The 23909-nt window shown below is 40.4% G+C and overlaps 1 protein-coding gene and 1 pseudogene across 3 annotated transcripts in view; one reads left to right on the top strand and one right to left on the bottom strand.

The window, feature by feature from the left end:
* The window catches only part of Tafa1 (TAFA chemokine like family member 1), a 526210-nt gene that overhangs the window by 456785 nt on the left and 45516 nt on the right, over positions 1-23909 (bottom strand). The window lies entirely within an intron of this gene.
* Positions 18145-19768, top strand: LOC110296557 (nuclear pore complex protein Nup50 pseudogene; annotated as a pseudogene).

The following is a 23909-nucleotide window of genomic DNA, read 5'->3' on the forward strand; positions in this document are numbered from 1 at the left end:
TGACAGTCTCGATGCAAAACTTTACAAAGGAAAGTCACAGGTTCAAAAACTCTCTCACAAAGAGTATGTATTGTTCCTGTGCTTTTATGTTCTACGATGCAACTATATTAAGGAGCCATATAAAATACTTACCTTTTTCTAACTGTCCTGACATTATTTGAGAGAACAAACTTTACTATGAGGGCATCTTCCTGCAATAAGCCCAGAGGATTCTGAAATGGAACACTCTATGTGACGAAAAGCATTCTGAGATAGCAAACATGAATTATACTAGGGAGAGCTTGACAGGCTTGTGGTCCTAGCTACTTGGCAAATGGATGCAGGAGAATAGTTTGGGGTTTACTTGGAATTATATAGCTAGTTCAAGGTCAATCTTGGTAACTAAAAACAAACTGTTTTAAATTAAAATAATAGAAAGAGGATGAATGGTGAAACACTTGACCAGTGTTCATAATACACTGGAATCATCCAGTAAGACCACCAGAAATGAAATCAAACCATAAAAAGCCTAAGGAAGATACAGTTTCAGGATACAAGAAGCTATTTTTCTGATTCAAGATGGAAGCAACTTAGCTACAGGAACTGGACATGGCAGTTACAAATGAGCTAGAGGTCCAGGCACCTCGGAAAGACTGACATCTCAGCACTACTGGGAAATGTATTATGGACTGTTTCATCTTCTAGAATCTCCAACTTCTGATAGGTTAGGAGAAAAAGCCCCCTTGCACAGTTAGGGTGATAGGTTTCTGTTTTTCAATTTAGTTTAATCAAATTCCTTTAATGTAGACAGTTTTATTTCTAATTTTTATTAACGAGGATTTGAAGCTTGAATAATTTAAATGTTTATTCAAGGTCACATCGTAGAACAAAAGCTACTCTGGGACGCAGTTCCAGGAATTTGAATGTCAGGTTCAGAGTTTGGGGTTAAAATTCTGCCCAGCCTTGAGTACATTGCAGAATGCCAGCCCCACAAACATCACATGCTAAATGTTCACCCAGCAGCAGTGGCATTGCTGAAATCTAATGTTCTCTAAATGCAGAATGTCTCCCTATCACCAAGCCATGACACAAGTAATCCTTCAAGATTCCCAGAAGTAGAAAAGGTTACCCAAAGGAGGTCTGCCCACTGTTTATCTACTCATTTTCTAATTAACACGGAACAAGAATGGGCTGTCTGCTAATTTCTTCTGGAAGTCTGAAATTCAAACGTCTGTCATTGAACAAAGATTCTCTCTACAGAAATCCCTCTAATGAGCTGGGGAAGGAGAGTATTGTTCCCTTTTAGAAAAAAATATCACCGAAGTTCATTGTACTCTAACTCAAATTAATTAATTCTGCAAAACAGCACAAACACATTGGCAGTGCTCCACATACCTCATGGCCGTGGTGTTTCTTTCACGTTACCGGAGCCTCACTGTATTTTAGATCACATGTTCCAGACTTCAGACAAGATCTGTCACTCATTCTTAGGCCCATAGTTCCCAACTGAAAGCACATATCTATCTAGGAACATCCTACAATGGCACACATTTCACAAACAGCCGCCTGTCTGTAAAATCTCCTTCTAACTTATCTTATGCACCCATCGTTGCTTCTCGTTTCAAGGCCAGAAAGTTGTTCTTGTGGCTCCTTCCTGACATATAAGCTCAAAATTGAGAAATATCAATTTCATTCACTCCTAAACATTCCTTGGCTGTCTTTTATCCATCAACTCTGGTCTGAGAGTCACCTTAAAAGTTTGTATTAGAAATTTAATCGCCAAATTAGGTTATGTCTAAATGACATCTGCAAATGATCTTTGGCAGCTATTTAGCTGGGATCATTAGTATAAGGTCCTATAGATAACATTGGTAGATTTATAATGAAAAGAGGTGAAATCTAAGCCAGCACACTGGTTTTGATTGTGTTGTCATGTGATGTCTTCTGCACAGTAAGAAAATCTTTACTACATGCTGGGGTGAAGCCAAGGCCATGTTCTGGAAAGTCTCAGTGTCTGGAACCACTAGCCAGATAAAGTTTGTTCTTCAGAAGTTACCCAGTCCTGGTATTTAAAAAAATATATATTAATTAAGACACTCTCTCATTTCTCTCCCTAAGCCACCTGTCGCCTGGAATCCTGTAGGTCTAACCAACCATCTACCCTGCCTGCAGATGTGTTCATCTCCATCCAACTCCACATCTACCACATAACAGTGGAAACATCATCCGCTCCTCGTCCTGAGCACACATCCACATCCCTTGAAATTTTTTTTATAATGCAAAATTAAGGGCTATGGTGTGGCTGCAGCCCAGTTCTCAAGCCTCCCACCCTGTGGCTTTATGCTCGAGCAACATGAGGCATCTTCTCACATCTGTGCTTTTTGCTTGTGATCATAGCTCTGCTTCAAAGGCCACCTGCTATTATCACATCTGGTTCACTTTCTGGCTGACTCTTTCTCATTCTTTAAGCCTCATTTCAAGGATTGCAACCCATGGTAACAGAAGTATAATGAGGATGAATGTCAAATAGTGCTTACAATATTTCTAATAGTATTCTAAGAAAATTATGGTTTTAACCTATTCATTCCTTGCAATGGTTGCACCTTTTTAGAGATAAAAATCTAAGGTACAGACAGGCTAAGCTAACAACTGTGTCCTCTATATAGGAACAAGGCCTCCACAAGTTTAGAGCATAGTGCATGAGCCTACCTCTTAGAAATCATACCTTAGTCCTTCCCATCACTTCACAATGCCCATTATTGATACATAGTTAGTAGATGGCATAGACCTCTTAATTTCATCCTGGGGACCTTATCTGCTACGGTTCATATATCCATCAGTTTCTACATCAGTGCCAGTGCCAACTTCAATAGAACATTCTAATATATATGTTGGCAACCTTCATTTCTCAGAAGTACCCCCAAATTCAGAAGTCTGCATAGTACTCTACCTACTGAATAAAATTTTAATGGCAGAATTCAGGGACCTATATTAATAAAAGTCTTTGCAAAAGACTGTGTTCAACACTGTGTGTTCAACAGTATGGTGAACTGCTAAGGAAATGTATGAATGATATTGAACCATCCATACATTCTCACATAGTGAATACCATATATATATGTATATATGTGTGTGTGTATATATATATATATATATATATATATGGTATATATATTCTATGCATATATGCATATATATATGCATCAAAGTCTCCTGCTATTATCACATCTGGTCCACTTTCTGGCTGACTCTTCTCATCATATATATGTGCCCTCAGGTCCCTGTTTGGTGGTGCTGTCTGGGAGGTGTGCCCTTGTTGGAGTATGTCACTGAATGGTGGAAGGTGGGATGCTTTGAGATTCCAAACCTTGTGATTGCAGTTTAAGATGTGAGCCATCCGATTCTTCTTCCTGACACCATGCCTTCACCCTCTCACCATGGATTCTTGCCCCCAGTCAGCCCAAATAAAGACATTCTTCTATAAGTTACCTTGATCACGGTGTCTTTTCAAAGTCATAGAAAATTAGTTAATACACTCAGTAAAGTATAAATTGTATAAGGAGAAAGGCCTGGGTTCAACTCCTGTGACTCGGGTAAACATGCCTAAAGGCATGCATGATGTATGTACTTGTAATCACGGGGCTAGAGAGGCAGAGATAGACTCTATGGGGCTTCCTGGTCAGACAACCTACTCAGAATGATGAATCCATGATCAATCAGAGATCCTGTTTCAAAATGCCAGGTTGTGGTGCCAAGGAGTGATACGCAAAAGTTAACTTGTGGCTTCTATATACATGTGCATACAACTTCCCATGTACCCTCTATACATGCATACATAATTGCACACACATATGCAGACATACACATGAGCATGCTATCTCCTCATTCTTTTGTTCTCGGCATCATTGTTAGATACCAAGATAAGAGAGCAAACAAATACCTAACAAATTTCTTACTAATTAAATAAAAGGTAGGATGGAGAGAGAGAAAGAAAGAGAGAAAGAGAGAGAGAGAGAGAGAGAGAGAGAGAGAGAGAGAGAGAGAGAGAGAGAAACAAATAGTTGAGTTAAAGCCAACATGCATGAGCTTGTTTTCATCAAAGTGTAATTTTGGAGGAAATAAGAAGTCTATGGTTTCCAGTTCCATGCTCTTGGAGTTTGTTTCAGGTAAATGACAGGGGAAGGAAAGACACAAATACACTTTTAATCTGAGCAGCTCTATCCTGAGAGTAATGGCACCTACTTAAGTAACATGACCCCAAGTAAAAGAATTAGAGTGATTAAAGATTTACAAGCTTAGAGCCAGCAGCACAGTTGTACTATGAAATCTCAAGCCTCAGGACAGCAGGGAAAAAAAAGTCAGCGAATATAAACAAAGAGAATCTGAGCTGGATAGAAATGCTACTTCTAGAACAGGTCCACTAGAAAGCCCTCTAAGGAGTACACTAAAGTGTTTTATGAGCATCCTTCCTGAGAACCAACTTTCATGGTGCCAGAAGATGCCATGCAAGCTTCCAAAGGAGGGAGAAAACCAGCAGTCCTACCCTGCTGTGACACCTGTGAACCACAACATTGCATGACAAACCCAAAGGTGCAGTATTATCATACAGACCTTGGCATTAACCAAGAGCTCTCCAATTGGATTTAAGGCCAGCTCAATAAGAGGGAATCAGGCTTGGTACCAGATTCCTAAAGCTGGCCAGCTTCCTAGTGCTAGTTGAAGTCATGGCTCTTAAAGGAGAACCGGCAACCGCCACTTCACTAAATCATCATGATCCCTAACCAAATTCTAAATATGTTTCCTTATACCCATGATAAGTGTCACCTCACCCCTAGTCAAGGAAACTTCTCTTTGCCACAGACTGAAACCATTATAGAAAACTACACCTAATCAAAATGTAAAGTCATTGGGCCCAGTAACAACTGCTAAATCTTTTCTGGGCAAAATGGCATATTATTCAATGTACTCCAAAATCCTTCTTGTTGCATGCCTCATTTTCTGTGCATTACAAACTGAGACCAGTTATTTCATTTATCTGTCACCTAATAGATGATGAGAAATGTCGTGATGGAGGTAAGGTGGAAATAAGTCCATTATTCCCTGGTCTCCAGTCACTATCCTTCAGAGCCAAATGGCCAGCTATGGCTTGTTGTCTTTGGTTATGGAAGACATTGTTGCTGATGAGAAATGGCAATAATGGTGATGTCAAAGGAAGCCACCGGAGTTGTGAAAAAGTCACACCTATCTTCTCAGTTCTGTCTGAGCATTCCAGAGTTGTTCCATTAAAAGTATCATTCCTTCTAGTTGTCCTAATTGTACATGCATCTACCCTTTTTCCATCCCTGTACAGCGGGGACACAGTCACATTCAGATTTGTGCCATCAGATCTACTATGTAACAGTCAATGAGGGAATGCTTACTGAATGGGAAGGAAGGAAGGCAAGGAACAAGGAGGAAGGAAAGAGGAAGAAAGGAAAGAAGGAAGAAAGAAAGAAAAGAAAGAAGGAAGGAGAGAAGGAAGGAATAAAAGAAGGAAAGAAGGAAGGGAGGGAAGAAGGGAGGAAGTGAGGGAAGGAAAGAAGAAGAAAGGAAGGAAGGAAGGGAGGGAGGGAGGGAGGGAGGAAGGAAGGAAGGAAGGAAGGAAGGAAGGAAGGAAGGAAGGAAGGAAGGAAGGAAGGAAGGAAGGAAGGAAGGAAGGAAGGGATGTAGAGGAGGAGGTAATGAAGGAGAGAAAAAAGGTGGCTAATTGGTAGATACTGCATTTAACAGTTTACAACTAAAACCACTATAATTTATATATTTTCCAGATTTAAAATACTAACACGAAATACTCTTTATGACACTATAGTTTATTACTTCCACCTGCAGGCAAACCCTTGGGTTGTATCCACTTTGGAGCTAATACAACTAAAGAGGTGAGCAGCTAGGTGATGGACACATCCACATAGATCATAGATCTACTCCTGTATTTCTTTGCGTAAATGCACATACCACACCACACACACACACACACACACACACACACACACACACACACACACACACATGTTAAAGGACACACGCACACAGTTCTCCACTACTGGTTTTATTCTCCCCATCATGCTCATGGGTGCCTTTGTAAGTTCTAAAAGGAAGGAAGGGTTTTGACTATATTAGATATTTGAAGCCACAAATACAACTCTAGCATTATGCAAAGAATCTTGCTCAGTAATGTCAGAAATATATATAAGCATAGAAGGAAAGACACAGCAGCTTTCTCAATGGCTCACTAGACACCCTGGGAACATGCTTTCAAAACACAGAAGTCATTATCCAGCCCAAGGTTCTTTTTCTAGTCGGGAAAGTTTTCTCTCAGACTTCAAAGATCACAGATCAGATTTATCTGATAAGATGAAAATGCATTCTGCAGTCATACCAGAGAAATCCCAAGTAAAACAAACAGAAAAGGCCCTGTACCATACAAGGAAAGCCCATCAAACAGAAAACCCTGCAAAGGCAGGCACATCAGCTGGAAGTACCTATGTAGGTAGCTGTTCTCTCTACCTGGGCAACAGAGCAATATCTGACAACAGCCTCCCCCCAGTTGTAATTTAGGTAAGAGATGAAATCATTAGTTAATCGAGTTTATGATTTACAGGAAGTTGTCTGCATAGTACAGATCTAGGCTTATGTGTGATGCTGTTCTTCTGGATAGGTTTGATTTACACATGAACTACAGTTCTGGGACCCAACTCAGGATCTGCTAGCAAACGTGATAGCTAACCAAAATGCACACATCAAAAATGTTTTTTTTTTCACCTGAAAAAAAAATACAGATACTTCCCACATGTTGGATTAAAAGCCTCTAATGAAGAAAATGAAGGTTCCTAGAGTCTGCAGATGTGTCCATCTTATTAAATTTACAATATGAGGCAATTTTTATTATTAAAATTATATAACAACAAAACCATACTAAGATACTTCTCAGACAGAAAATGACAAAAAAAATACACAAAGTGTGAAATGTTTTCAGAAGCATTAAGAAGCTTTCTTGGGCAAGTTATGTTACAATAAAATATTAATGTGTGCTCATTTGTCATGTGTTAATTAGCAGAATAAGCTGTAGGAAGCCCGGATTACCATGCAAATGTTAATTAGGTCATAATTTATGTCAAGCATTTCTAAGTTAAGGAGAAAGGCATCTCATTTAGCAGTAGATGAACTTTAGAAATAATTTGCATATGCAACTACTCCTTTTCTACTTTAATATGACAGTTGCTTCATTTCAATAAATACAAAAATATATATTCAAATAATAGCAAATTCTGGGCTGATGTGCTTAGTCCGAGGATATCTCTGGGAGATGAAAGGTAGTAAATTCTTCCACCCCTGGTCAGGCTGAAATCATACTACAGAAGTTACTAATCCTTTCTTTCCTTTCCTTTTTTTTTTTTTTTTTTTTTTTTTTTTTTTTTTAACAGGGTTTCTCTGTATAGCCCTGGCTGTCCTGGAACTCACTCTGTAGACCAGGCTGGCCTCAAACTCAGAAATCGACCTACCTCTGCCTCCCAAGTACTGGGATTAAAGGCATGCACCATGACTGCCCAGCTATAAGAACTAATAGATTGTGGAGATTGCTTGGTGGGTAAGAAAACTTGTATTACAAATAAGAGGGCCTGAGTTCAAAGTCTTAGCACTCAGGTAAAAGCAGGGTCCTATGTGCATCTAACCCCATCATGGGATGGAGGACAGAAACACACTGATCTTGGGAGCTTATTGGTCAGCCAGCCAATCTGAAAATGTTGAGTTCTAGGTTCAGTGAAATATCCTTTCTCAAGAAGTTAGATGGGGACAGAAGAGTTTGCTCAGCACCATCTTCTGACCCCTACCTATACCAGGCATATACATTTTGCACAGACATACATGTAGATAGAACACACACACATAAAATTAGAAAGTAAGTAAAGATTTTAAAGTTCTTCCATTTTATTAAAATTAGCTTTGTTTTTCCTACAATATATCCTGATTATATTTTGCCCTTCCTCTACTCCACCCAGGTTCTCCCCACCCCATTTGTATCTGCTCCTTTCTGTCTCTCATTGGGAAAGAACAGGTTTCTTGGAGATAACAACAAAACTTAGAAAAATAAAATATAGTAAGACAAACAACAACAACAATAAAACATATTGAAAAGATGGATGAGGTAAATCAATAGAAGGAAAAGAGCACAGGAATCAGAGACCCACTTATTCATACATTCAGGAGTTACATAAAAATTTTAAACTAAAAGCTCTAACACAGAGGAACTGGTACAGACCCATCTAGGCCCTGGGCTTGCTTCATCAGTCTCTGTCAGTTCATATGAGCTTTGCTCAATTGATTTATAGGGTCTTGTTCTTCTGGTGTCTGTCATCCCCTTTGGCTTTTACACTCAGGTGCCTCATCTTCCTGAGCTCTAAGTGGAGGTATTTAATGCAGACATCCCACTTAGAGCTATGTAATCCAAGAACTGACTCTCTCTCTCTCTCTCTCCCTCTCTCTCTCTCTCTCTCTCTCTCTCTCTCTCTCTCTCTCTCTCTCTGTGTGTGTGTCTATCTCTTTCTCTGTCTCTCTTGCTCTCTATCTTTCCATCTCTATGTATCTCTATATCTCTCCCTCCTTTTCTTCCTTCCTTCCTTCCTTCCTTCCTTCCTTCCTTCCTTCCTTCCTTCCTTCCTTTCTTTCTTTCTTTCTTTCTTTCTTTCTTTCTTTCTTTCTTTCTTTCTTTCTTTCTTTCTTCCTTCCTTCCTTCCTTCCTTCCTTTCTTCCTTTCTTCCTTTCTTCCTTTCTTCCTTTTATTTTGGTTTTTTGAGACAGGATTTCTCTGTGTAGCCCTGGCTGTCCTGGAACTCACTCTGTAGACCAGGCTGGCCTCCAACTCAGAAATCCACCTGCCTCTGCCTCTTGAGTGCTGGGATTAAAGGCATGTGCCACCACTGCCCGGCTTCTCCCTCCTTTTCTCTGTATAAGGCCTAGGTGTAGATATCTGTATCTGCTCCTGTCTGCTGGCTTAGGACGATTCTCTGACGGTGGCTGAACAAGGTAGTGATCAAGGAGTATAACAAAATGTCATCAAGGGTCATGTTTTCACTACTTTTGTCTTTGTTCAGACCAGTAGAATTTGGTTTGAAATATAAGCTGGAGAAGTAACTGAAGATAGACAACATCCTCCACCATCCTCTAATTACACTACAAATGCAAACAAATGAATAATTAATTAATGAATTAATCAACAAGCCCTTTTCAGATCCCCAGCACCTATCTTGTTCATGTATCCATTTGTGTATTCCTTCATTCATTTCTTTATTTGAGGAAAGTATACTCCCTGCTGTTTCCCTCTGCTCCATCCAGCTTGGCCATCTTTCTGTTTCATTCATTCCCTGTTTTTATTTCTGTGTCTTCAACTGCTGCAAACCCAGCCTCACAGGCCCATCCTGTGAACTCTCTGTCTCTGTATGTTGAAATTTAATTTTGAAAGCCCCTCAACTTTTTAAGGGTAATTTTTGTTCCATGTCAGAACAATAAATAATTCTGACTACTCTTGAATCACTCTGGCCCGTAGAAAACAGAGCACTAGGGGTCATAAGCTGACCTGCTTGCAACCAGCTTTCTCCTTCTGCCTTGCAAGCAAGCCAAAAGCCAATGGAGCCACCTCTGGGACTTACTGTCGAAACCTGGATCCATGTCACCATCAAACCTTCCCTGTCAGGATGGACTATGCCGTTAACTATGAGTCCTTCCTACCTCAAAGTGCTTCTTTTGGATTTTCTACTATAGTGCTAAAAAATGAGTAGCTAACACAAATATCTACTATAAATCCAGAGAAGACACTATGTTGTGTGGGATACCATTTTGACATTTTAAATATTTTTATAAATTTCATGATAAAAGAAACCTGCAACTAAAAATATTCCTTGTGGAAATAAATTCTGGTTATTGTTTGCAAATTCATTTCTTCAAGTGCCCATAAAGAAACATCCCTATCTTTAATGAGGAGTAGGTAGTATATTCAGAGAACTCAAAAAGCAAAGCCATACTGAGCCCATTGTTCACTTTTCTCCTCTGTCCTAAAGGTCCTTCCTGGAGAAGACATGATTTCACTCTCAAAAAGAAGAAGCCTGTCTGGATGCGGATGCTCTAAATATACTTTCATTGCCAGCTAGCTCTGATCTTCACTTACATATCTACTCTACCACAAAATCTACTCTCTCATGACACTGGGTTTAATTGTGAATGCTTATGTTCTCTGTAAAATACATCTGCTATTCAGGCTTACCTCCCCTTTTTTCAAGCTTCCAGCAAGGTGATAAACAAATAGGCCCCATTCTAATGGGCAGAACCTTTCTAACATTGTAATGCTAAATATGATTTCTACTTGGACCTCATGTTCCAATACTAATTCTCACTCCTATTGTTGATTTAGTTTATTGCTTGTATTATATTAGAGTAATGTACCTAAACTGACAATTGATGAACTGGACATTATTAGCATATATCATACCTTATATTTTACATAATTGTTATAATTATGTTCATTGTATATCTGAGATTTTAAAAAAAGGCTTTTATAATGAACAAAAGGGGAAAATGTTGTAGATTTGGTTTATTGATTTTATTATGTTTTGGGGAAGTGCACGAGAATCCTGCATGTGAGACACTGAGGGTCCCTGCCCACAGCTGGTTCTGACTGGTACATAAAGTTACAAGCCAGCAATGGCTGGGCAGAGAGACAGAGGCAGGACTTTAGATTTCTCTGGGCAAGGGAGAAGAAGGATTTAGTGCCACTATGCCAGGGAAGCCGAAGGACCAGGCTTGAGAGCTGCAGAAGGGAAAACATACAATCATGTAAGAGCCAAGGAAGATCATCCTCAGGCCTTGCCCCCATTGGGTCTAGGGTAGCAAAGATGGAATATAGACTTTAGTAAGCAATAATTCAGAAGTATTGGAAGGGGAGGCATTAGCAATGTGGAAGTTTTGAGAGTGGCTCAGCCATTGAACTGTTTAAGGCATCTTAAAATAGAAGGGTGTGTGTGTGTGTGTGTGTGTGTGTGTGTGTGTGTGTGTGTGTGCGCGCGCGCACGCATTTCATTCAAGAATCCAGAGCACTGGGGTGGGTAGCAGGGAATGTGTGCTCTGCTGTCGGGGAGATTAGAACCATGAATCAATTACAGGAACACACTCCATTGTAGACAACTTAGTTCCTTTTCTCAGGACACTGGCTTCCCACTCTCCGTGAGGCATGCCAATTATATTATGCGTAGAATTCTCACTATAAGAAGAAATCAATCACCAAGTTTCTTTTTTTTTTAATTATACTCATGTTATTTTCATAATCAAAATGCAAAACCCAGATTTTTATGTGAGACTCTCATTTAATACCCTCCTCAAAGTCAGCCACCTGTCATTAATATTTTCATTTGTTTATAGCATGGAGGGAACAGACTCTAACTTGGCTTAGGATAGAGCTCTCTACTACATACAGTGTGGATGAGGCAGACAGACTCCTATGTGGTCTGCTGTGGCACTTTCCATAGGGAAGGATTTCACAGTGCTCTTTGTGGTTGCTCCGTTTTAGCCAAGTTCATTTTCAGTGAGTAGCTTGACATGCACAGTAGGGAGCTGGGGGAAAGAGAGAGGGAGACATCGAAAAGGAACCTGCAGCTTCTACAAAAATGACAGCTATGTCAAGCCTACTGCATGATCAAGTATTTGGGGGTGTGAATAAGAACAGTCCCCAGAGGCTCTTGTATTTGAATGCTTAGTCATCAGAGAGTGGAATTGTTGAAAGGATTAGAAGGATTACAAGGTGTGATCTTGTTGGAGGAAGTGGGTCATTGGGAGTGGGTTTGAAGTTTCACAATTCCATGACAGGCTCAGTCTCTCTCCCTGTCCCTGTCCCTGTCCCTGTCCCTGACACTGTCCCTCTCCCTTTCCCTCCCCCTGCCCCTCTTCCTGTCCCTCTTCTGATTCCTCCCCCTCCCCTCCCCCTTCCCCTCCCCACCCCCTTCCTTGTGGATCAGGTGTAGTTCTCAGCTTCTTCTCCAGCATCATGTCTGCCTGCCACCATGTTCTCTGCCATGATGATAATAGACTAAACCTCTGAAACTGTAAACAAGTTACAATTAAATGCTTTCTTTTATAAGGGTTTCTCTTCACAGCTGTAGAACTCAGAAATCGTCCAACCATCCATTCTAACAAGATGGCTTGTGAACTGATGAATCCACCTGTTCATTATGTAGTACTCATGCATTAAAAAGAGCAATCAAAAGCTAGTTAATTGAATTATCCATGAGTCCATTTAAAAGAGAAATATTGCTCAATAAAATTATATAGCCTCTCTCCAGCCCACCTCTTCATTCTTTTATCTTTCCCCTAAGGCATATGTACCTGACATCCATGAGAAAGAATCACAGCTGAACAGGAAACTGAACCCACACCACAGTGGACACTGGGGCCTCCACATTCATGGGACTCCACAGTGATACCATTCATGAGAAAATAAGCTTGCTTTTACTCTCAGTGCAGAGCTTCCTGGTAATACAGCGACATATCAGTTGCTGATCTAGAACAATCCTTTGTCCTATATGTTTCTTTCTCTGAAACTACATCATCCTAGCTTTATTTCTACAAGACCAAATGTCATAGCCTTATTTATAAACGCTAAAATAAAATGGTACACCTTGGAGTCACAAATTGAAGTTCCACTAGTCACTGTACACTCAGTATGAAAATCATAGTGATGAAGCTAGAGTAAGTGAGGCTGTTGCAATGTACTGTGCCATAGTAGAATAGTCATTTTCAGGAGACAGACAGGCACTGACTACTTAGCGAGGTCACATATCCAAAGGAAGAAAAGGATTCCAAAAGAGTACATACATACATACATACACATGGACATGTACACATATACTGTTGAAAGGTAGAATTCTGAGGAAGTTTAAGGATAATATTAAGACATGACAGACAAACATCTCTTCCTTTCCAAGTTGGCTGGCTCCTGAAAAGCCAAGAGCCAACTGTCATTTGTGTTTCCTGAGTGAGATGTGAGCATCACATTGGCTATAGTTAGATGCTTTCTGTATGCTCATGTTTTCCCCTCCCAGCCCCAAGAGCCCAGAATACTGACACTGGTACTTCCAATGTATGAGTGGATGCCTAGGCCCAATAATTTGGATCATCCCTCGACTAGCTCATAACTTAACCATCCTGTTATTCTATTCTAAGAGCTGCCACATGGCTAGTTACCTGGCCAAGTGCAAGGGTTTTCCTCTTTCTCGTGGAAATTTTCTATACCTGTGACTCTTTTCCCAGAATTCCTCTCTCTATCATAGAACTTCTACCTCCCTATTTTCTGGCCAAACTAGCTGGCCAACAGCATTTTTATTGACAGGCAATGCTTCCATACAATGTACAAGAGATTATCTTTCTACAATTGGCTCTAACCAGAGTACCCCCATTCAAAGAAGTGTGTGTGTGTGTGTGTGTGTGTGTGTGTGTTTGTTTGTTTGTTGTATGTGTCTGCTATGTGTCTGTTTCTTGGTAATGGGACCAAAGCAATGTCTTGCTGTGTGATGCTTGGTGAGTGTTCTACCATTAAGCAGTATGTCCTAGTTTGCTTTCTCTTGCTTTGATAATTGCCATGACTCAGATGACACTACAGACTAACAAAATCTAGCCAGCACCATAAACTCATAGAAACAGCAAAGATTGACTTGCACCTAGAAATTTTAGCTCAAGCACCTCTCTAAGCATGAACAATTACACTCTCATGGTACTTGAATTCAGAATGCCTAACAGTCTGTAAATCAAATTAGTACACTTCACAAACATCCTTATTCCACAGAATCTTTAATTCATTTAGTTAGGCTTGTCCCTTGGCTAAATTGTAGACTAGATTAAAATTATCCATGGGACTTTTAGTCTGAATTTGGCTTTTTTATATCCAATATCATGCACAAAAGTATTCCATCAAATACTACTGAATGTTCAAGTCCCCTGTGGATAACTTCATAATATTTACATGGACCCTGTTCCTATATACTTTAATATGTATATAGATATAGCACACAAATAGTATAGTGTATTGTCTAGAGAATAATAAGAAACACGCAACTCTCTTTTTCCTCCTAAAAAAAGAGTTCAATCCTTAATTGAATTCGTGGTGAGGAACTTGTAAATAAGGACCCAACTAGAATGAGTGTCCTATGCAATCACAGGGCTCTTTATTTGCACTACTCCCACAATTTCCCTTCTTGTTCTTAAAACTCATCTGTCCTTCATTCTACATTATTAGAGATGTGTTCTCCATCTACCTTTCTTGATTAAGGCCTACTTGCCTGAGTTCAAATCCCACATCTGACACTCTGTGATTTTGAAGATGATATTTGTCCTTTCTGCCTCAATGGTAGAAAGCTAAAGTACAGAGAAAGGGCATTAACTATATATGTGACAACACTTTGTGAACTGTGAAGTATTCAGGAGAGTACAAACAAGGGCTCATGCACCCATGATAAATGCTGTTTAATGCCTTCATGTCCCAGCATCTTCAATGACTGTTGCAAAATTCTAGCTGGGGCTTCCTGGACCACATGTTGCAGTTTTTACTGGAGCACAAATCAAGTCACCATGTCCAAGATCAGATGACCGCAAATACCTAGAATTTAATTCTATCTAGGAAGAAGTCTTAGATGGTGACCTTTGGGAATTGCTATGCCAACTTCCCAGCACCTTCATTCTGTATTAGAGATTTAAGGAAGTTTGTATTCTCTCCTAGTCTCAGATTCTCATAGGATTAAGCATGAGCTGCTTATGGTGATATCTTAATGTCTTCCTGGCCAGCTATTTCACCTTCATTGTTTCAAACTAATATGTGTTTCCTGTGGAAATTAAGGTAAGTTTTAAGTTAGGATCTACACATGGCTTCAAGACATTTGGAATTAGAAAGATCAAGAAAAGTAAACTATCAAATTCCAAATCAAGATCATACAAAGGAAAGCAGCCTAAATTTGTTTGAAACTTAAAATATTTTTCCATTTCATTCGCTCTGATTTTAGTTTTGTTTTTATTTGTTTGGGAATATAGAGTTTTTCTATGCCACTGTGTGACAAAGTCCTGGGAAAATCAGCATGGACTAGTCACCTCAGTTGAAAATCAAAGTGGTCTTAGAAATGACTATTTAAAAAAATGATAAATTTTCAAATGTGTGTGTGTGTGTGTGTGTGTGTGTGTGTGTGTGTGTGTGTAGGTATACACATGTAGAGGCGAAAAGACTACTTATAAGACTATCTCTACTTCCACCACATGTATCCCTGAGATTGATGGTATTGTACTTGGGTTTATCAAGCTTGGCAGCAATTGCCTTTGCCTGCTAACCCATCTCACTAGCCTCACTAAAGGTATCTTTAGAATTGACTCTTGAATGGACTTCAGTGTGTGAAATACTTGCTTTGCAAGTCTGGCAACTAGAGATCAGATCTTCAGGTGTGACTTAAAGTTAAGGCAGGCATAGTAGCTGTATGTAATATCAGCACTTGGAAGGCAGAGACAGGGAACCCCCAGAGCAAGCTGGCTAGGTCGACTAGCCAGAGTAGATGATCCATCTCCAGGAGGTTCAGAGAGAGACCCTGTCTCAATAAATAATGTGGAAACTAAGCCAGGTAGACACAAAGATGTCAACTTTAAGCCTCCACACAAATGCACTTCCAGAGCATACATGCAAACACATCACATATACATGGCAGAGGCGCAGGTAGAATTAACCTTAGAAACTTGAAAGTAACCAACTCAAACACAATTTCTCTTACTGGTTGGATATACTTGTATGCTATGCTCAAAATTGCCAGGACTCTTAACCTGAGTTAACTTGGAATCGGGCATAGCTGTAGAAGTTTTGTGTAATCTCTCTGGCATCTGAGAAATACAAGGACAATGGTGATCAGAATGATTATGGAATCCCCAAGAGGTGTCAAGTATCTCCATAGAAAGATAGAAGGAAATGACAGAATAAAGTGCTATGAGTACTAGCCCAGAGCAAAGCCCTCAGGTGTGAAGGACAACATGAAAAGTGATTCTTGTCTGCAAGTGAAAGGGAAATCAGATTGGAAACTGGTGGGAAGGAAGGGTGAGGAAATCTAATGAGATAGGAAAAAACAAAACAAAACAAACATAGCTACCTCTTCCTGCTTAAGAACTGGAAAAAGGGTTTGACCTAAGAGTCACCCTTGAAAGATAACCATCTTACTGTCCTGGAGGTCTGCCTCATGGTCTGATAACCAAGGTCAAGTTTTAGCACAGTTTGATGAGGATAATACCAACTCTGTTCTAGAAAGTATAAATTATTCAAGGATGGCATTTCACAACCCGGGAAATAGATTCCTGCGGAACTAATACACATGCCTGCTAATGGGTCTGCAAACATATACCTTTGGGGAAGGGAAGGGAGCAAGATATGTGCGGTAAAGTTTATGGTTATGGAGGCTCTGACTACATAACCATTGTAGAGAGCAATAGAAATTGGACTTTCCTGCCTTCAGCCCTTCAACCCAAGAGTAGCTTTCCAATCACATTTTAAAGTTGGGAAATAAATATTTCAATTCTCCCAACCAGGTGGGCAGCCTCTGCTGATGAGCCTTACACATTCCCACACCTTGTCTATAGAGGCCTCAACCTTGTCACCAAGGATGACAGGTAGCTTATCAGGGAGCCAGCCTCCTTTCCTTCCACCCTTGCCTATCCCCGAGATCCTGTTTGTTTGATGTTTTGTTTTCCACCCAATGTAAGTTCTTGAATGTAGTAAATCTTTTGTCTGAGGGCATGCTTGCAGGAGAGCCCAAACTAAGACACAGAGATGGAAAATCTCCACACTAAGATTTAAGAGGGACCTTTATCACCACCAAAGGTGGAAAGGAAAAAGAACACACTAAAGGATTTGAGGATTTTAATACTTGAGGCAACCTGCAAATTTTAGGGCAGAGTCTGGACTTTAGTAGCTACATGAAATATTTGCTGAATGAATGAATAAAAAGCAAATAGCATGAATGCCAACCACTTCTACAACTCACCAGGGCAGCAAACTTTGCCTGGAAATGGTGAATCATAAATAGTTGAGGTTTCCCAGGAAACTCAATGTCTGTTGTAACTATTTATTTCTGTTGTTGTATAAAAGCAGCAGTGGACAATATGTAATGAAAATAGATGCATTTCAATAAAACTTTATTTGTAAGCAAATACCAGGCCACAAGGCATAGCTTATTAATCCCTGGTATAATCAAGTTGGTTTTCACTGCCAAGTAAGTTAGAGGGAATCCAGAAAAGTTCAGGTATCGCTGGTGGCTATTTTGATACATTTTAAAATATAGACTTATTTTATAGTGATTTTACTATTGGAGGTGCCCCTGATTTGCTGGAAGCTTCACTGATCACTTGAGTAACTCTATATCACACAAATTATGAAGAAATAAAATGTTATATAATAAATTCAAAAGGCAGAAACCACAGTCATCTTGAGAGGAGAGCAATTTCATAGCCCCTTCTAACACTCTTCTACCTTCTGTGGTTTCAGTTATAAGTAGCTAACTGTAGTCTGAAAATGCTCAATGAAAAATTCTAAAAATAAATTCCAGATGAGTTTCAAATAACTTTATTAAAGTAATTGATTACTGTTATTTGTATCTTAAACCTGATTGAGAATTTATTTTTAAAGGGTATATATACATAGAAGTAACCACAGCTTATATTTAAGATAAACACTATGCATACACGTGCATTCATAGACATATACATATGTTCACACACTTAATTCAATATCTACAGTTGCAGGCACTCACTGGGAGCCTGGAACCAATTTCCTCGGCAAAGCAGAAGATCACACAAAACATATACCTTAAAAGTGGACAACAATGTTTAAGGAAGGCGGGGCAGCCTAAAAGACAGATGCGATATTGTTTTCATTCCTATTAGAAAAAGAAATACTTAATTTCCTCTTGAATATTCACATTTCTCAGGCATGTAGACCAAGGTCCTGAGTAAGATCCGTTAAAATTGAAATAGCCCCAAGATTCCAAGCTGGAGCGAGCTGTACTGTCGCCGTTCGCCAAGTGGTATCAGGCCCAGAGGTCCCTCCGCTCAGTGTGGGACAAGAGGAGGACCATGGACACTTTTTGGAGACGCCAGACCTGCTGACCACCAAATCCCTCCAGGCTCCCAATAGAGACAGCTCCCAGGCTCCACAGAGAGCTGTGGGATCCTGAGAGAGAGCCAAAATACATGGCCAAAAAAAATGTCAAGAAGGAAGCGACAGGCAGGAACTGGCAAGGAGACGCCGAAGAGGAGGGAACATTCTCACTGGCCAGTGAGGACGTCCTGAGGAATAGAACCATAAAGAGAGCCAAGAGGAGACATGCCCGCCCCCAACCCAATGGTAAAGGGACTTCCAAAGGGATTAAAAGCTTGGCTGTGCCTTCCGGGAGAGGAGAATTTAGAGGTGGCCCTGGAGAGAAGCCCCAGGAAGTATTGACAACCAGAAGGAACGCAGCTAGGGCTGCAGCAGAGCCCAAGGCAGCCTTGGGTTCTGTTACTGCAAATGAACCTCCCTCTTTGGAGCATGAGCAGATCTCAGATGCCCAGACTAAAGTTCACAGTCAGCAGCCTGTCTCCCCGGGCCTCACTTTCAGTCAAGCCTGTGCTGGGAGTGTCTACCACAGGCAGTTGACTGGCCTGAACTGCTCTGTCCGAGACTGGATAGTGAAGCACGTGAACGCCAATCCGTTCTGCGATCTGACGCCCGTGTTTAAGCAGTATGAGAAATACTTGGCTGCCATCGAAAAGCAACTCCACAGCAGTTGCGGCTGTCTCTCTGAAAGCGAGCCTAACCGGGGCTTCGTTGCTGCGACACAGCCTCCTTTCCTAGCGGTTGCCACTGAACTACAGCCAGAGTTGGTCATCTCTGAAAAGACTGAGTTTATGTGTGAGAAGAAAGCCAACTCAGCACAAGGAGCAACGAGTACCTCCTGTAACTTTGGCAAAAACATTGAAACCCCAGCTTGGGGTTCCCTCAACTCTGGTCCCATGCACCGAGTTTCATCAGCCACCAGAAGCTCCAACGTAAGTGGGAAAGGTACCACCCGGAAGAAGCCAGCATCTGCCAAAGCTCTAGAGAGTCCAGCACAAGGCAACAGTGATGAATGCAAAGGTAAAAGGGATGAGCCACCCAAAGTGCTCCTTGTAGAAGAGGAGGAGGAGGAGGAGGAAGAGAGTGTTTTTTACTGCAAGAAGTGTAAACTATTCTACAAGAAAGACAACGAATTTAAAGAAAAAGGTGTTGGCACGCTGTATTTAAAATCCACAGCCAATCAGAAGACGAAGCTCTTAGTGCAGGATACTAAGTTAGGCAGCACACTCCTGAACATTCTGATCCCACCCGATATGCCATGTTCCCGGATGGGGAAAAATAATGTCCTCATCGTCTGTGTACCCGACCCACCGCTTGATAAGAAGAACGCCACCATCAAGGTCACCATGCTAATTCGGGTAAAAACAAGTAAGGATGCGGATGAACTGCACAAAATTTTACTGCAGAAAACGGATGCCTGAACACATGGAATCCCCCCGGGAACTTGCCAAGTTCCTGCTCTTTTGCTTTGTCCCCTTACTTCTGATACCCTAAGAGCTTCCAATAACAAAAAAATGTTGTGAGCACAATTAAAACCAACAAAAACTTCAGTGTTCAGTTGAGTGTGGAGAAAGGGTCCTCCCCTTTTAAGAGCCTCCTAACATGCAAAATACATTTGAATAAAAAGGTTTTGACATTTCTTTTAATATTTATTTTTGAGTAAATTATAAGATATTTCTTTAAAAAAAAAGATAATTTCTCCATCTATATGGAAAGTGACATTTTAAACAATGTATAGTAAGAGCCTCCTTGGCTTGGTCATCTAGAAGATTTCCTACTATAAGGGCCCACCTCTTCCACACAACACCGTATCTGCAGTAACTGTCTCTACTCGTGCTAAAAATCTCAAAGGCTATGGGCTAGATCAAGGACAGCTACTGTAGGATATTGGATAAGAGACAATAGGACCCTCTAGATAGGTAGTGCTCAGCCTTCCTAAACCTGGGATCCTTTAAAACAGTTCCTCATGTTATGTTGACTTCCAACCATAAAATTATTTTCTTTGCTACTTCATAACTGTAATATTGCCACGGTTATGAATTTTAATGTAAATAGCTGTGTTTTCTGATGGCTTTAGACAACACCTTGAAAGGGTCATTTGACTCCCAAAGGGGTTGCAACCCATAGGTTGTGAACCACTGCCCTAGCAACACTCTGACTCCATTGGTATACATGTACTCTGGCCCCTTTCACCAGTCTGTACCACCAAGGAGAAAAGAAAGTGTGGGTGGTGATGATGACACGAACGCTTCCTGCCTACATCATGGCTAATGGTTTCTGTTCATGAAACAAAAGCGAGTCCTGCCAATGGAGACGGTCGTTCTCCAATAGTCCAATTTTCATCCAACCCAACTGTCAAATATCTTTCACAAATCATTGAGGGTCACTTATATCTGTGTGAGTCATGACCACTCTTTCCAAAATTAGCCTTTAACACTAGAGCGAGATCCAAAAGTGAACAGTTATAGGGTTCACCATTGTGTCAGGCACACAGCAGGAATGAGAGATAAATAACTGACCAAACAAACTGACGGGTAAGATAAATGGAGTTAACCAAACAAGGTATGAATCCAGGAAACAAAGCTGGCCAGAGAGCTACTTTCAAACATGCCTTGTGAGGGCGAGGAACTGGGCAAGACCTCTCAAACAAAACTCCATGTCTTGGTGGTAGCTTGCATCTTCTCAGAGGATGCTCCTTCTTTGATCATCACGAAGCTTCCACATGGGCTGCAGGAGTAGAAAGGAATCCTGAGGATAGAGAAGTCTCACAGTAGCCATGGAAACCTGCTGATAGTCAGGCAAAAGCTGGGGTCATTAAGAAAAGACTTTTGGCAGAAGTTGCCTATTTAGAGCCACTTTATTTTTTCACGATTCCATATGTTTATATGGATTTTTGTCACTTTTAGGCCTCCTTATCCTCTTATCCCCCTCCATCTCCTACTGAAATCTTTCTTCTTCCCCCTTTGACTTTGATGTGCTGTGTGTGTGGTGGGGGACAGTGAGTGTATGTCACTGAGTTTGATTTTGATTGCTTGGATGAATGAGTGGGGGTGATGATTTACCTGAGTGGGTAACTCACCGATGGCTCTCCCACTGAAAAAGACGACACTCCTTCAAGGACCCATCAGTCCCCACAGAAGGAGTGGAGCCTCATTATCCCCTCCCAGTGAATGATGCAATTGTAATGGACCCAATCTGGTATAGTTACAGTACAGTGCATTTGTGAGCACATTGGCTGTGTCATGTCTAAAGACAGCGTTCCATACTATGTATCCTCAGCTTCTGGTTCTCACATTTCTGTCCCCTTTTCTGATGTTTCATGAGACTTAGAGCAAGCAATAAAGACATCCTATCTAGGGATGATTTCCTTAATGGTCACTTGGTCACCACTCTCTGACTGTGAGTCTCTGCCCTTGGCCAAATGAATCTTCTCTGACTGGTGCTGAGAGCAGTACCAGAGGGATAGGAAGAATGAAGATGTGGGGAAGGCTGTGTACTGCAGTCCTCTAGGCATGGCATAGCCCTTGCAACTATCAACCCGGGGGAGCTGAAGTTATCATCATTGAGCCTGTACAAGACTGGACCTTTTAAACAATTGGTCATGGATGGGAGAAGAGTTCATGTGTTCCCACCCTCCCTGCTGAGCTATTGGCTATAGATAGATTCTGGTAAACTGGCATCATTGTCCTGAGTTGGGTAACTACCGGTGAGTCCACTAAGCGCCAACAGATAGTTGTAAACCAACTATCACACCTGTTACTCTAATTAAACGTAGTGTATTACAAAAGAAAACCAGCAGACATGAAGATATGGGAAGAAACTTACAGGGAGGATTGAGGATTGACATAAGTGTGAGAGAGATAAAAAGGGTAGGGATGAGGGTAAGTCAAATGTGTTACATACTTGTATTAAATTGCCAAAGAGCAAATATTAGTAGTAGGGTCTCCTCTGGGGCCTATGACCTCCCTAGCCATTTTTTTTTAATTGAAAAATTTCTAGCACATTTATCTGTCAAGTTGAAAGATCTCCATATTTAGAAATAAGAGAAAGAGGTCATGGTGAGATTTTGATAGGAAAGAGCTATTAGTAATTGCTCCAGTGTGGTGAAATTTAGAAGAGAGAGCATTTGAATGGGGGTATTCCACTTCAAAGCCATGCTGTCATAATATTGAGAGTTAAATAGTTATGAATAACAGTCTTGCAGACTTTCCACTGCCTGACACCTCTGTAATTTATGGAGAAAAGGCTTCTTTAAATCACAACAAAGACCACAGTTTCGGAGGCTCTCCTCTATCAGCTCCAATTGTCCCAGACTGATGGAAAGATATGGGATGCAAGGGACATCATTTGTATTGTCAAAACAATTCTTCAATGTTTAAATCTGATTTAGGAGAAAATAAATTACACATTTTTCATCAACTAGGCAACTGATAGAGTTTTGTTCGATGATAGTGCCATTCAAACGAGAAAGAAAGAAAAAATTACCCTCCATGCCTACGCGTATTTATCTTGACAAAATATTTACATCCATCCTTTCAAAGCCCGCAAGCCAGAAAATTATATGATAATTTATAAGACATGTGTGATATTATGATATACACTGTGTCAAATATTAGAGGTTAAGAGTGCAGAAGTGACATATCTAATTTATGGGGTTAAGCCTGTCACTAATGCCAGTTTAAACCATGTAAATTCTGCCAAAACGCTAGCATTATTGGCTTCTACACATAGCATGCCAGTAGCTCCCATGTCCATGGTTAGAGTAACCCAAGCCTCTAGAATTGTGAAATGGTCCTTTGATTTGAACCCTACTGTTCTTATTGCTTATTCAAATATTTTAGTAAACGTTTGTGTCAGATCTGAATTTTAACAACAATCTAGAAAACTATGCTGTAGTTTTCCCTCTAAAATAATTCCAATGGATTTTAATAAAGATAAGAGAGAAAGGAGTGGAAATCTAAATGGATTTGATACAAACATTTATTCAATTCTAAATGTGCCAGATACTATTTCAAGCCTAATATATAGATTAACCTGTCAATCCTCCAAATGACCCTATGCAGTAGGCGTGCTTGCTTTGTAGGTGTGAGGAAAGATGGTGAAATAGTGAACATTTTGCATAAAGCCTCCATAACAGAAAACCTTTAGACTAAGGTTCAAAATCAGGCGAGGCTGCACAGAACACATTTCATACCCCTCTGTACTGTTTATTGAGAAGTGAAAACTCTTTTAGTAAATGTTACACAGGTAGAGTAGAAGGTTTGCTTGCTCTTGAACAAAATGATGGGTAATCTTTGAAAGATCATGAATTTTCATGGAACCAGGGTCACATCTACTTACAGACACACTGTCTATAGCTGTTGTTATGTTATAAGGCCACACTGAATAGAAGCAGCAGATTAGAGAGCCCATGAATAAGCAATTATTCTATTCCACATTTTTAGTATGTGTGGTATATGCATGTATGTTCACATACATGTTCTAGGGCACTCATCTATGCACATGCATGTAGAGGCCAGGGTTTGACCAGGTGTCCTTTTTTTTTTTTTCAATCACTATCATAGTACTTGAGACACTCTCTGAACTTGAGTTTGAACTGAATTTGAGACTCACTGAACCTAGAGCTTATTCTTTCAGCTGTTGTAACTGGTCACCAACCCCTGGGAATCCACATATCTCTCTTCCCCCATGTTTCCCAACCATTATGTGTATGCTGAGATCCAAACTTGTATTTTTATGTTTG

This window comes from Mus caroli, unplaced genomic scaffold (assembly GCF_978045245.1).
Source record: "Mus caroli unplaced genomic scaffold, Mus_caroli_1 scaffold_7, whole genome shotgun sequence".
In the NCBI taxonomy this organism is placed as follows: domain Eukaryota; kingdom Metazoa; phylum Chordata; class Mammalia; order Rodentia; family Muridae; genus Mus; species Mus caroli.